Source organism: Oncorhynchus tshawytscha, linkage group LG33, assembly GCF_018296145.1.
Source record: "Oncorhynchus tshawytscha isolate Ot180627B linkage group LG33, Otsh_v2.0, whole genome shotgun sequence".
Taxonomy (NCBI): Eukaryota; Metazoa; Chordata; class Actinopteri; order Salmoniformes; family Salmonidae; genus Oncorhynchus; species Oncorhynchus tshawytscha.
The window spans coordinates 928235-942738 of record NC_056461.1 but is presented as its reverse complement, the minus strand read 5'-3'; the positions used below and the strand labels follow the sequence as shown (position 1 = coordinate 942738).

The 14504-nt window shown below is 44.2% G+C and overlaps 1 pseudogene; it reads left to right on the top strand.

The window, feature by feature from the left end:
* LOC112247252 overlaps window positions 1–14504 on the top strand; it is a 48287-nt pseudogene that overhangs the window by 24081 nt on the left and 9702 nt on the right.

The window sequence follows — 14504 nt, the reverse complement described above, 5'->3', positions numbered from 1 at the left end:
TTTGTGCGGATAATAATATGTGTGTATGTAAGGGTTAATTTTTCTGACAGAGTGATTTTTTTAGCAAGTGTGTGTGTTGCCGACTGTGTGTGTGTGTGTGTGTGTGTGTGTGTGTGTGTGTGTGTGTGTGTGTGTGTGTGTGTGTGTGTGTGTGTGTGTGTGTGTGTGTGTGTGTGTGTGTGTGTGTGTGTGTGCTGGAAAGAAGGTCGGGGCCAGTCCGGGTAGCCTGGTGCACCAGTCCGGCTCTTCCTGTGTGCGGCTCTTCTTCTTTGGGCCGATGCCACAGATCTGGGCCAGAGTGTGTGAATATGCCAGTCGTGGGCTGACTGCTTTGGTCCTCCACAACATAGAAAGTGGATATGCATTGATGCATGTCACAATGGTCAAATTCGAACGCAACTGGAGAATGTCAGAATGGTAAAAAAATATATATAGAGATTTTCCCTAATTTTAACATTCTTTCATATTGTCTATATTAAAAATCACAATTAATAACAGACTTATAACATGTTTATCAATGGGAAGCAAAACCCAGCTAACAATTCTGAGAGTGTAAGGACCGACGACAGAGATGAGAAGCAGGTACGGGGAGTCAACATTTAATGAGGAACAAGGAACAAGCATGAAACAAGACAGGCACAAACAATTGGGTATACCCAGTCCCAACAAACCGGCAGGGGCATGGGAGCCTGGCGAACTGGCTGAGGCGTGGGAGCCTGGCGAACTGGCTGAGGCGTGGGAGCCTGACTACCCAGTTAAGGCGTGACAGCCTGATGATCCCGCTGGCAGGTGGGAGCCTGATGATCCCGCTGGCAGGTGGGAGCCTGATGAGCCGGCTGAAGCGTAGACGCCTGGTGAGCCGGATGAGACCTGACGTGGGATGGGCGCCTGCTGAGCCAACCGGGACAAGAAAACCTCTCGAGCCAGCTAGGGCGTGGAAGCCAGACGTGCTGACTTAGGCACCCCCGGTTCTATAGGCGGCGGCCCCCGGACCCGGCGTCACCACCAATGAAAACGCCAGCACTCCCTGATGCTTCGTTAGATGGCTGCTGTAAGGGAAATATTCCATGTATGTTAGTAAAAACCCTTTTAGAATGTTTTTTTGGTTTTAAAGTTAAAGGGGAACATTCCCTTAACCTCACTAGGGTATGTGGGACACCTGGTCAACAGCCAGTGAAACTGCAGGGTGCCAAATTCAAAACAACAGAAATCCCATAATTAAAATTCCTCAAACAAGTATTTTACACCATTTTAAAGATACAATTGTTGTAACTCCAGCCACAGTGTCAGATTTCAAAAAGGCTTTACGACGAAAGCACACCAAACGATTATGTTAGGTTCGAACCAAGTCACAGAAAAACACAGCCATTTTTCTAGCCAAAGAGATGAGTCACAAAAAGCAGAAATATAGAGAAAATTAATCACTAACCTTTGATCTTCATCAGATGACACTCATAGGACTTCATGTTACATGTATGTTTTGTTCTGTAAAGTTCATATTTATATCCAAAAATCTGAGTTTACATTGGCGTGTTATTTTCAGAAGTTCCAAAACATCCGGTGATTTTGTAGAGAGCCACATCAATTTACAGAAATACTCATAATAAACATTGCTAAAAGATACAAGTATTATGCATGGAATTTTAGATCCACTTCTCCTTAATGCAACCGCTGTGTCAGATTTCAAAAAAACTTTACGGAAAAAGCACACCATGCAATAATCTGAGTACAGCGCTCAGAGATCAAAACAACCCAAACAGATATCCGCCATGTTGTGCAGTCAACAGAAATAGCATCATAAATATTCACTTACTTTTGATGATCACCATAATGCACTCCCAGGAATCCCAGTTCCACAATAAATGTTTGTTTTGTTCGATAAAGTCCATCATTTATGTCCAAATACCTCCTTTTTGTTCGAGGGTTTAGCCCAGTAATCAAAATTCATGACGCGCGATCACTATGTGCAGACGAAAAGTCAAAAAGTTTCGTTACAGTCCATAGAAACATGTCAAACGATGTATAGAATCAATCTTTAGGATGTTTTTAACATAAATCTTCAATAATGTTCCAACCGGAGAATTCCTTTGTCTGTAGAATTGCAATGGAATGCAAGCTAACTATCACGTGAACGTGCGTGGTCAGCTCATGCCTCTTCGGCATACATCTGACTCAATCCCCTCTCATTCGCCCCCACTTCACAGTAGAAGCCTCAAACAAGGTTCTAAAGTCTGTTGACATCTAGTGGAAGCCTTAGGAAGTGCAATATGACCCCTTTCTCTTTCAACCCTTCCTTTCCCCTTTTCCCCCTCCCTTTGTTTTCTTGTGATTGTTTTTCCCACTGCACTGAGCATGCGCCTGACTCACCTGCATCGCTCTGCCCAGCTGCATACTGATGAAAGCACACACACATTCACACTGTGCACAGACCTGCAAACCCTGACATCAATTCAATCCCGGCCCTGTGCTCTGGGTGAGAGCAGCAACAGTGGCCAGAGGGAGAGAGAGACAGGGGACAAGACTGTGGGTATGCGTGTGCGTCTGTCTCTCTCTTAGCAGGCATGTTAAATATTCCTTAATGTGATTGCATTCATCACATAAGGTCACAGTTTGATTATACTACTTTATTAGAGACCATACCATAACATACACCTCTGTGCTGATCCAGTGCCCTTTTTCTCATTTGGATTCCAACTTGACTCACCTAGCATGAACTAACTCACTTTTGTACATCGTGCTGGTCCGTACAATTGACCTTATTTTAGCGCCCCAAAAACGTAATACATCCAGATCAACTGTAATGTCAATACCATTGTAAAGCACAATTTCTCCCCTTTTCCAACCCTTTTCCAACAAAAACAATGACGAGATGATGCCCATCTCTGCATGATTCAAGAAGGCAATGAGCTCCGTCTGGTCTTTTTAAAAATGGCGGGTGGGGAAGCGAAACCTACTGCGTGATAGGGAAAGGGGAAGATGAGCCATGTGGGGAAATAACTTTTTTCACCCGATCTGTCCACCTTATCACTATACTATATCACTACACTATAAAGAGTTTATATACATATTTGAAGGTTTGTGTCGAATTTGAATCAGGGTTTTAGGCCAGTGCTAATGTGATTTTCAGATGTAAACAGAGGCTTTTGAGAGTCATGATAGCTTTCAGTGATGATGCAAAAAATGACTAGGTATCCCCCCTTACCCTGTCCCTTTCTTGTTTTTAAACGGTGATTGGTACACCTGGTGGAGAGAGGATGTATGACAGAATGAGTTGCTTTATGTCATGACACGCAACAATTTAACGTACAGCGTTGGAGGGGTCTGTTTTTTCAACTTTTCTCCAATACTGTCGGGCCATTACCATGTCAATCAACGCTTGAATAGAAACCTAGTTCACACCCCAGATTTTGATGTCAACACAGTCGCTACAGTCCCATTAGTTTTCATTGCAGCCTCGTTTGAATGTCACTGTTACTCAAATTTGTACGGAATGGGGTTAGTCACCGTTACATGCATCACATCACATAATAGAGTTCATGAGTTCAGCTGTATTGCAGTTAAGTAAAAATGAGTAACTGGGGAGTGTCTCTGCAAGAATGCTCTTTACTAAACTCGGCCAAGTCATCACACACATACAGTGCATTCAGATCTACCTAATTTCTATCAACATGTTAAATGTCCAACCAGAGGGAAAAAAATTCAATATCACCTGTACTCCACACACAGAGACACGCACAAAGCTCTCCGTCGTCCTCCATTTGGTAAATCCAACCACAATTCTATCCTCCTGATTCCTGCTTACAAACAAAAATTAAAGAAGGAAGCACCTGTGACTCGGTCTATGAAAAAGTAGTCAGTAGCCCCCAGGTGGTGAGGGTAGGTCCTCAACACTGGAGCCCCCCAGGGGTGCGTGCCCAGTCCCCTCCTGTACTCCCTGTTCACCCACGACTGCATGGCCAGGCACGACTCCAACACCATCATTAAGTTTGCAGAGGAGTGGTAGGCCTGATCGAAAATGACAAGACATCCTACAGGGAGGAGGTCAGAGACCTGGCTGGGTGGTTCCAGAATAACAACCTAGCCCTCAACATAACCAAAACTAAGGAGATTATTGTGGACTACAGGAAAAGGAGGACTGAGCATCCCCCCCCCCATTCTCATTGACGGGGCCAAAAGACTAGATTGGTCCAAACACTCCAAGACAGTCGTGAAGAGGCCACAACAAAGCCTATTCCCCCTCGGGAAACTAAAAAGATTTTGGCATGGGTCCTCAGATCCTCAAAAGGTTCTACAGCTGCAACATCAAGAGCATCCTGACTGGTTGCATCACTGCCTATTACGGAAATTGCTTGGCCTCTGTCCGCAAGGCACTACAGAGGGTAGTGCGTACCGCCCAGTACATCACTGGGACTAAGCTGCCTGCCATCCAGGACCTCTACACATAGTGGTGTCAGAGGAAGGCCCTAAAAATTGTCAAAGACCCCAGCCACCCCAGTCATAAACTGTTCTCTCTACTACCGCATGGCAAGCGGCCCGACCTACCAGTGGCCCCGCACATTGGCTAACCAGGCTATCTGCATTGTCCCGCCACCCACCACCCATCAACTCCTCTTTTACGTTACTGCTACTCTCTATTTATCATATATGCATAGTCACTTCAACCATATCTACATGTACATGCTACCTCAATCAGCCCGGCTAACCGGTGCCTGTATATAGCCCCGCTACTGTATATAGCCTCGCTACTGTATATAGGCTCTTTTTCACTGTCTTTTTACTGTTGTTTTTATTTCTTTAATTACCTGTTGTTCACCTATTGCCTGTTTTGCACTGTTAGAGCCTGTAAGTAAGCATTTCACTGTGAGGTCACATTCCCAGTGGGTCAGAAGTTTACATACACTCAATTACTATTTGGTAGCATTGCCTTTAAATTGTTTGTCGGGTCAGACGTTTCGGGTAGCCTTCCACAAGCTCCCACAATAGGTTCGGTGAATTTTGGCTCATTCCTCCTGACAGAGCTGGTGTAACTGAGTCAGATTTGTAGGCCTCCTTGCTCACACATGCTTTTTCAGTCTGCCCACAAATTTTCTATAGGATGAGGTCAGGACTTTGGAAGTATGCTTGGGGTCATTGTCCATTTGGAAGACCCATTTGCGACCAAGCTTTAACTTCCTGACTGATATCTTGAGATGTTGCTTCAATATATATACATAATTTTCTTCCTCATGATGCCATCTATTTTGCTAAGTGCACCAGTCCCTCCTGTAGCAAAGCACCCCCACAACATGATGCTGCCACCCCCGTGCTTCATGGTTGGGATGGTGATCTTCAGCTTGCAAGCCTCCCCTTTTTCCTCCAAACTTAACGATGGTCATTATGGCCAAACAGTTCTATTTTTTTGTTTCATCAAAGCATGGATTCATTTTTCTGCATCATTTTTGGACAGAAAGTTTAAAATCTTTGCAATATTATGAAGATGGGAAAAAGCTGTCCTTTAAATATTATTGATATGCTTGTCAAACGAGAGATCAGGGTCCAGAGCAACGCTGAGGTCCTTCACAGTTTCATTTGAGACGACTGTGAAACCATCAAGATTAATTGTCAGATCCAACAGAAGATCTCGTTGTTTCTCGGGACCTATAACTAACATCTCTATTTTGTCCGAGTTTAAAAGTAAAACATTTGCCGCCATCCACTTCCTTATGTCTGAAACACAGGCTTCCAGGGAGGGCAATTTTGGGGCTTCTGTTACGTCTGTCGTCGGAATAAGACCAAAGTGCAGCGCGGAAAGTGTACATCTTACTTTATTTTAGCTGAAGACCCAAAAACAACAAAAGATAAACGAACATAACATTCTGCAGGCTACACAGTAACTGAACAAAAACAAGATCCCACAAACTCAGGTGGAAAACAGGCTGCCTAAGTATGATTCCCAATCAGAGACAACGATAGACAGCTGACTCTGATTGGGAAATAGAAAGAAATAGAAAACTAGAATGCCCACCCAAATCACACCCTGACCTAACCAAATAGAGAAATTAACAGGCTCTCTAAGGTCAGGGCGTGACAGCTTCAACATGTTTCTTCAAAATGTACAGCTGTGTGTCATCCGCATAGCAGTGAAAGTTAACATTATGTTTCCGAATTACATCACCAAGAGGTAAAATATATAGTGAAAACAATAGTGGTCCTTAAATGGAACCTTGAGGAACACCGAAATTTACAGTTGATTTGTCAGAGGACAAACCATCCACAGAGACAAACTTATATCTTTCCAACAGATACGTTCTAAACCAGGCCAGAACTTGTCCGTGTAGACCAATTTCGGTTTCCAGTCTCTCCAAAAGAATGTGGTGATGAATGGTGTCAAAAGCAGCACTAAGGTCTTGGAGCTCGAGGACAGATGCAGAGCCTTGGTCTGATGCCATTAAAAGGTAATTTACCACCTTCAGGAGTGCAGTCTGTGCTATGATGGGGTCTAAAACCAGACTGAAGCGTTTTGTATAAATGGTTTATCTTCAGGAAGGCACTGAGATGCTGCGCAACAGCTTTTTCTAAGAGGGAGTCTGGAAGTGCATCTAAGAATTTTTGCATGGCTTTTGATGATCCTTGGTTGGGGTCTAAGCAGATTATTTGTTGCGATTGTAAATGCAATACGATGGTGGTCCAATAGTCCAGGATTATGAGGAAAAACATTAAGATCCACAACATTTATTCCATGGGACAAAACTAGGTCCAGTGTATTACTGTGGCAGTGAGTAGGTTCAGAGACATGTTGGAGTCGATGATGACTCCGAAAACCTTTTGGAGTGGGTCTGTTGGCTTTATCATGTGAATATTAAAGTCACCAAAAATTGGAATATTATCTGCCATGACTAGAAGGTCCGATAGGATTTCAGGGAACTCTGTGAGGAACGCTGTATACGACCCAGGAGGCCTGTAAACAGTAGCTATAAAAAGTGACTTAGTAGGCTGCATTGATTTCATGACTACAAGCTCAAAAGACGAAAACGTAGTCATTTTTTTTGTGAATTGAAATTTGCTGACGTAAATGTTAGCAACACCTCTGACTTTGCTAGATGCGCGGGGGATATGGTCACTACTGTAACCAAGAGGAGAGGCCTCATTTAACAAAGTAAATTCATCAGGCTTAAGTCATGTTTCAGTCAGACCAATCACATCAAGATTTTAATCAGTGATTAGTTCATGGACTATAACTGCTTTGGAAGTGAGGGATCTAACATTAAGTAGCCCTAAATTGTGATGTGAGATATCACAGTCTCTTTCAATAATGACAGGAATGGAGGAGTTCTTTATTCCAGTGAGATTGCTAAAACAAACACCGCCATGTTTTGTTTTGCTCAATCTAGATCGAGGCACAGACACAGTCTCAATGGGGATAGCTGAGCTGACGACACTGACTGTGCTTGTGGCAGACTCCCCTAAACTGTCAGGCTGGATAACAGCCTGCTGCCTGGCCTGCACCCTACCTCATTGTAGAGGAGTTAGAGCCCTGTCTATGTTTATGTTCATAGATGAGATGAGAGCACCGCTCCAGCTAGGATGGAGACCGTCATCTTTTGGGATGGGCAGAAAACAGTTTTCATCCAGCGATTGAGATGTGAGACTGCTGTAGAGCTCATCACTTCCCCTAACTGGGAGGAGTCAGAGATAATTACACGATGCCGACACATCTTTCTAGCTGATTTACACGATGACGCTATGTTGCGCTTGGTGACCTCTGACTGTTTCATCCTAACATCATTGGTGCCGACGTGGATAACAATATCCCTATACTCTCTACATTCACCAGTTTTAGCCTTAGCCAGCACCATCTTCAGATTAGCCTTTATGTCGGAAGCCCTGCCCCCTGGTAAACAGTGTATGTTCGCTCGCTGATTATTTTAAAGTCTAATACTGCAGGTAATGGAGCCGCCAATGACTAGGGTTTTCAATTTGTTAGAGCTAATGGTGGGAGTCTTCGGTGGCTCAGACCCCGTAACGGGTGGAGGAGACTCTTAATGGGGAAAACCGGTTAAAAGTTTCTGTCGGCTGAATGAGCGTCATCGGTTGAACATTCCGACAACATCCATGAGACAATTGTCTGGCTGCGGCGACTTTGCGAGGCGATTGATAAACTCAGCAAAAAAATAAACATCTTCTCACTGTGTTTATTTTCAGCAAACAAAACGTGTAAATATTTGTATGAACATAACAAGATTCAACAACTGAGACATAAACTGAACAAGTTCCACAGACATGTGACTAACAAATTGAATAATGTGTCCCTGAACATAGGGGGGGGGGTCAAAATCAAAAGTAACAGTCAGTGTCTGGTGTGGCCACCAGCTGCATTAAGTACTGCAGTGCATCTCATCTTCATGGACTTGCTGTGAGATGTTACCCCACTCTTCCACCAAGGCACCTGCAAGTTCCCGGACATTTCTGGGGGGAATGGCTCTAGCCCTCACCCTCCGATCCAACAGTCCCAGACGTGCTCAATGGGATTGAGATCCGGGCTCTTCGCTGGCTGTGGCAGAGCACTGAGATTCCTGTCTTGCAGGAAATCACTCACAGAACGAGCAGTATGGCTGGTGGCATTGTCATGCTGGAGGGTCATGTCAGGATGAGCCTGCAGGAAGGGTATCACATGAGGGAGGAGGATGTCTTCCCTGTAACGCACATCGTTGAGATTGCCTGCAATGACAACAAGCTCAGTCCGATGATGCTGTGACACACCGCCCCAGACCATGACGGACCCTCCACCTCCAAATTGTTCCTGCTCCAGAAAACAGGCCTCGGTGTAACGCTCATTCCTTCGACGCTAAACGCGAATCCGACCATCACCCCTGGTGAGAGAATAACGCTACTCGTCAGTGAAGAGCACTTTCTGCCAGTCATGTCTGGTCCAGCGATGGTGGGTTTGTGCCCATTGGCGACATTGTTACTGGTGATGTCTGGTGAGGACCTGCCTTACAACAGGCCTGCAAGCCCTCAGTCCAGCCTCTCTCAGCCTATTGTGGACAGTCTGAGCACTGATGGAGGGATTGTGCATTCCTGGTGTAACTTGGGCAGTTGTTGCTGCCATCCTGTACCTATCCCGCAGGTGTGATGTTCGGATGTATCGATCCTGCGCAGGTGTTGTTACACGTGGTCAGCCACTGTGAGGACGATCGATCAGCTCTCCGTCCTGTCTCCCTGTAGCTCTGTCTTAGGCGTCTCATAGTACGGACATTGCAATTTCTTGCCCTGGCCACATCTGCAGTCATCATGCCTCCTTGCAGCATGCCTAAGGCACATTCATGCAGGGACCCTATGTATCTTTCTTGTGTTTTTCAGAGTCAGTAGAAAGGCCTCTTTAGTGTCCTAAGTTTTCATAACTGTGACCTTAATTACCTACCATCTGTAAGCTGTTGGTGTCTTAACGACCGTTCCACAGGTGCATGTTCATTAATTGTTTATGGTTCATCGAACAAGCATGGGAAACAGTGTTTAAACCCTTTACAATAAAGATCTGTGAAGTTATTTGGATTTTTACGAATTATCTTTGAAAGACAGGGTCCTGAAAAAGGGGCGTTTATTTTTTTACTGATTTTACTACTCTCTCTCTCTTTTCCTACACTTAAATTACCCTTAGCCTTACGAGTGCGTCTGAAGCTGGGCTTGCAGCACGGCTATCCTCACCATAAGATTATAGATTTCTTGTGTATCAAATCAAATCAAAATCAAATTTATTTGTCACATACACATGGTTAGCAGATGTTAATGCGAGTGTAGCGAAATGCTTGTGCTTCTAGTTCCGACAATGCAGTAATAACCAACGAGTAATCTAACCTAACAATTCCAAAACTACTACCTTATACACACACGTGTAAAGGGATAAGGAATATGTACATTAAGATATGAATGAGTGATGGTACAGAACGGCATAGGCAAGATGCAGTATATGGTATCGAGTACAGTATATACATATGATGAGTAATGTAGGGTATGTAAACCAAAGTGGCATAGTTTAAAGTGGCTAGTGATACATGCATTACATAAAGATGCAGTAGATGATATAGAGTACAGCATATACAACAACAAGAATTTGATACACTGCCGACTTTGCAGGTTTTCCGATTTACAAAGCATGTAGAGGTCTGTAATTTTATCATAGGTACACTTCAACTGTGAGAGACGGAATCTAAAACAAAAATCCAGAAAATCACATTGTATGATTTTTAAGTAATTAATTTGCATTTTATTGCATGACATAAGTATTTCATCACCTACCAACCAGTAAGAATTCCGGGTTCTCACAAACCTGTTAGTTTTTCGTTAAGAATCCCTCCTGTTCTCCGTTAAGAATCCCTCCTGTTCTCCACTCATTACCTGTATTAACTGCACCTGTTTGAAGTCGTGACCTGTATAATACACCTGTCCACACACTCAATCAAACAGACTTCAACCTCTCCACAATGGCCAAGACCAGATACTTGTTCTCCCCACTGTACATATGAGATGAGTAATGTAGGGTATGTAAACATTGTATTAAGTAGCATTGTTTAAAGTGGCTAGTGATATATTTTACATCATTTTCCATCAATTCCCATTATTAAAGTGGCTGAAGTTGAGTCAGTGTGTTGGCAGCAGCCACTCAATGTTAGTGGTGGCTGTTTAACAGTCTGATGGCCTTGAGATAGAAGCTGTTTTTCAGTCTCTCGGTCCCTGCTTTAATGCACCTGTACTGACCTCGCATTCTGGATGATAGCGGGGTGAACAGGCAGTGGCTCGGGTGGTGGTTGTCCTTGATGATCTTTATGGCCTTCCTGTGACATCGGGTGGTGTAGGTGTCCTGGAGGGCAGGTAGTTTGCCCCCGGTGATGCGTTGTGCAGACCTCATTACCCTCTGGAGAGTCTTACGGTTGTGGGCGGAGCAGTTGCCGTACCAGGCGGTGATACAGCCCGACAGGATGCTCTCGATTGTGCATCTGTAGAAGTTTGTGAGTGCTTTTGGTGACAAGCCTAGTTTCTTCAGCCTCCTGAGGTTGAAGAGGCGCTGCTGCTCCTTCTTCACGACGCTGTCTGTGTGGGTGAACCAATTCAGTTTGTCCGTGATGTGTACGCCGAGGAACTTAAAACTTACTACCCTCTCCACTACTGTCCCATCGATGTGGATAGGTGGGTGCTCCCTCTGCTGTTTCCTGAAGTCCACAATCATCTCCTTAGTTTTGTTGACGTTGAGTGTGAGGTTATTTTCCTGACACCACACTCCGAGGGCCCTCACCTCCTCCCTGTAGGCCGTCTCGTCGTTGTTGGTAATCAAGCCTACACCTGTAGTGTCGTCCACAAACTTGATGATTGAGTTGGAGGCGTGCATGGCCAAGCAGTCGTGGGTGAACAGGGAGTACAGGAGAGGGCTCAGAACGCACCCTTGTGGGGCCCCAGTGTTGAGGATCAGCGGGGTGGAGATGTTGTTACCTACCCTCACCACCTGGGTCGGGGCGGGGTCGAGACCCAGGGTCTCGAGCTTGATGACGAGTTTGGAGGGTACTATGGTGTTAAATGCTGAGCTGTAGTCGATGAACAGCATTCTCACTTAGGTATTCCTCTTGTCCAGATGGGTTAGGGCAGTGTGCAGTGTGGTTGAGATTGCATCGTCTGTGGACCTATTTGGGCGGTAAGCAAATTGGAGTGGGTCTAGGGTGTCAGGTAGGGTGGAGGTGATTTGGTCCTTGACTAGTCTCTCAAAGCACTTCATGATGACGGAAGTGAGTTCTACGGGGTGGTAGTCATTTAGCTCAGTTACCTTAGCTTTCTTGGGAACAGGGACAATGGTGGCCCTCTTGTAGTAACATAAACATTATGCCGTATATTATGAGTACAGAGACTGCAATTAGACGGCATAATGTTTATGTTACTACTTAGCTTTGGACTGGCGGAAGTCCTGTAAAACCATATCCAGATAAAGCGTCCGGGGTGAAAAAGATTAATAAAAAAAGTCACCTACCAACCAGTAAGAATTCCGGCTCTCACAGACCTGATAGTTTTTCTTTAAGAAGCCCTCCTGTTCTCCACTCATTACCTGTATTAACTGCACCTATTTGAACTCGTTACCTGTACACACTCAAACCTCTCCACAATGGCCAAGACCAGAGAGCTGTGTAAGGACATCAGGGATAAAATTGTAGACCTGCACAAGGCTGGGATTTATTTTTTATTTTACCTTTATTTTACTAGGCAAGTCAGTTGAGAACAAATTCTTATTTTCAATGATAGCCTAGGAACAGTGGGTTAACTGCCTGTTCAGGGGCAGAATGACAGATTTGTACCTTGTCAGCTCGGGGATTCAAACTTGCAACCTTTCGGTTACTAGTCCCACGCTCTAACCACTAGGCTACAGGACAATAGGCAAGGAGCTTGGTGAGAAGGCAATTATTAGAAAATGGAAGAAGTTTAAGATGACGGTCAATCACCCTCGTTCTGGGGCTACATGCAAGATCTCACCTCGCGGAGCATCAATAATCATAAGTAAGGTGAGGGATCAGCCCAGAGCTACACGGCAGGACCTGGTCAATGACCTGAAGAGAGCTGGACCACAGTCTCAAAGAAAACCATTAGTAACACACTATGCCGTCATGGATTAAAATACTGCACGGCACGCAAGGTCCCCCTGCTCAAGCCAGCGCATGTCCAGGTCCATCTGAAGTTTGCCAATGACCATCTGGATGATCCAGAGGAGGAATGAGAGAAGGTCATGTGTTCTGATGAGACAAAAAATAGAGCTTTTTGGTCTAAACTCCACTCGCCGTGTTTGGAGGAAGAAGAAGAAGGATGAGTACAACCCCAAGAACACCATCCCAACCATGAAGCATGGAGGTGGAAACATCATTCTTTGGGGATGCTTTTCTGCAAAGGGGACAGGACGACTGCACCGTATTGAGGGGAGGATGGATGGGGCCATGTATCGTGAGATCTTGGCCAACAACCTCCTTCCCTCAGTAAGAGCATTGAAGATGGGTCGTGGCTGGGTCTTCCAGCATGACAACGACCAGAAACACACAGCCAGGGCAACTAGTGGCTCCGTAAGAAGCATCTCAAGGTCCTGGAGTGGCCTAGCCAGTCTCCAGATCTGAACCCAATAGAACATCTTTGGAGGGAGCTGGAAGTCCGTATTGCCCAGCGACAGCACCGAAACCTGAAGGATCTGGAGAAGGTCTGTATGGAGGAGTGGGCCGAAATCCCTGCTGCAGTGTGTGCAAACCTGGTCAAGGACTACAGGAAACGTATGATCTCTGTAATTGCAAGCAAAGATTTCTGTACCAAATATTAAGTTCTGCTTTTCTGATGTATCAACTACTTATGTCATGCAATGAAATGCAAATTAATTACCTAAAAATCATACAATGTGATTTTCTGGATTTTGTTTTAGATTCCGTCTCTCACAGTTGAACTGTACCTATGATAAAATTTACAGACCTCTACATGCTTTGTAAGTAGGAAAACCTGCAAAATCGGCAGTGTCAAATACTTGTTCTCCCCACTGTATATACGCTAAGTATGCTATTATTTACCTTTTAAATTCTACACAATGTCATATATGCACAGGAGTAACCCCCCCCCCCTCTATCTCATTTTCTTTCTCTTCCCTCTTTCTGTGTCCAGTTCAGGAAGATGTTGAACAGGGAGCTGTCTAACCTGTCTCAGATGAGTTGTTCGGGGAACCAGGTCTCTGAGTTCATCTCCAGAACCTTCTTAGGTAAGACTGACTGCCCTTGCTGTTCTGTTGTCAGTACTTATAACAACAAGTACATGTAAAGAGTCTCAATCACTCAGTCCACAAAAATGTCCCCTGAAACTGAAACTCCCAATAGCCGAAAAGCCTCCAAATAATTTGGGTATTGGGCAATTCCACAATAACAGAATTACACTGAGACTGATTTTTCACTTTAAAATGTATGTTAAACAAAAAACATTGCTTTTAAAGTTTAACAAAACATACAACTCTATGCACAATGACTACTTTCAACAATTTACACAGTAAAACAAATAAACAATTACAGGAAAAATATGCAGATGCAAGTTTAGTAACAGAATGATGGTAAAATATCCCTCAGTTTTAATCTGTTACCCAACTTTGTATCTGCAGAGTTCTTCCTGTAAATGTGTTTTTGTTTTTTAAAAATCATTGAAATTGTTAAGTAGTCCGTAGAGTTCTGTGGTTTGTTAAACTTTGAAATCAATGTTTTTTGTTTGGTATACTTTTTGGTATACCATTCTCAGTGTAAATCCATTACGGAATTGCCCTATAACAATCCATATCGTTTGATAAAATGTAACCATGTTTATTTAGTCAATGAGGACCAATCCTAACTTGAGATCAGGTTGTGAAAATCAAGTCCCCAATTGACATCAATGCATGATTTATTGGAGAGTGTGATCTCAAGTTAGGCTTCAGCCAACAAGCATGCAACAACAACAAATAACTTTGTGTATTGTCTAACAGTCCCTCCCTCTCATCC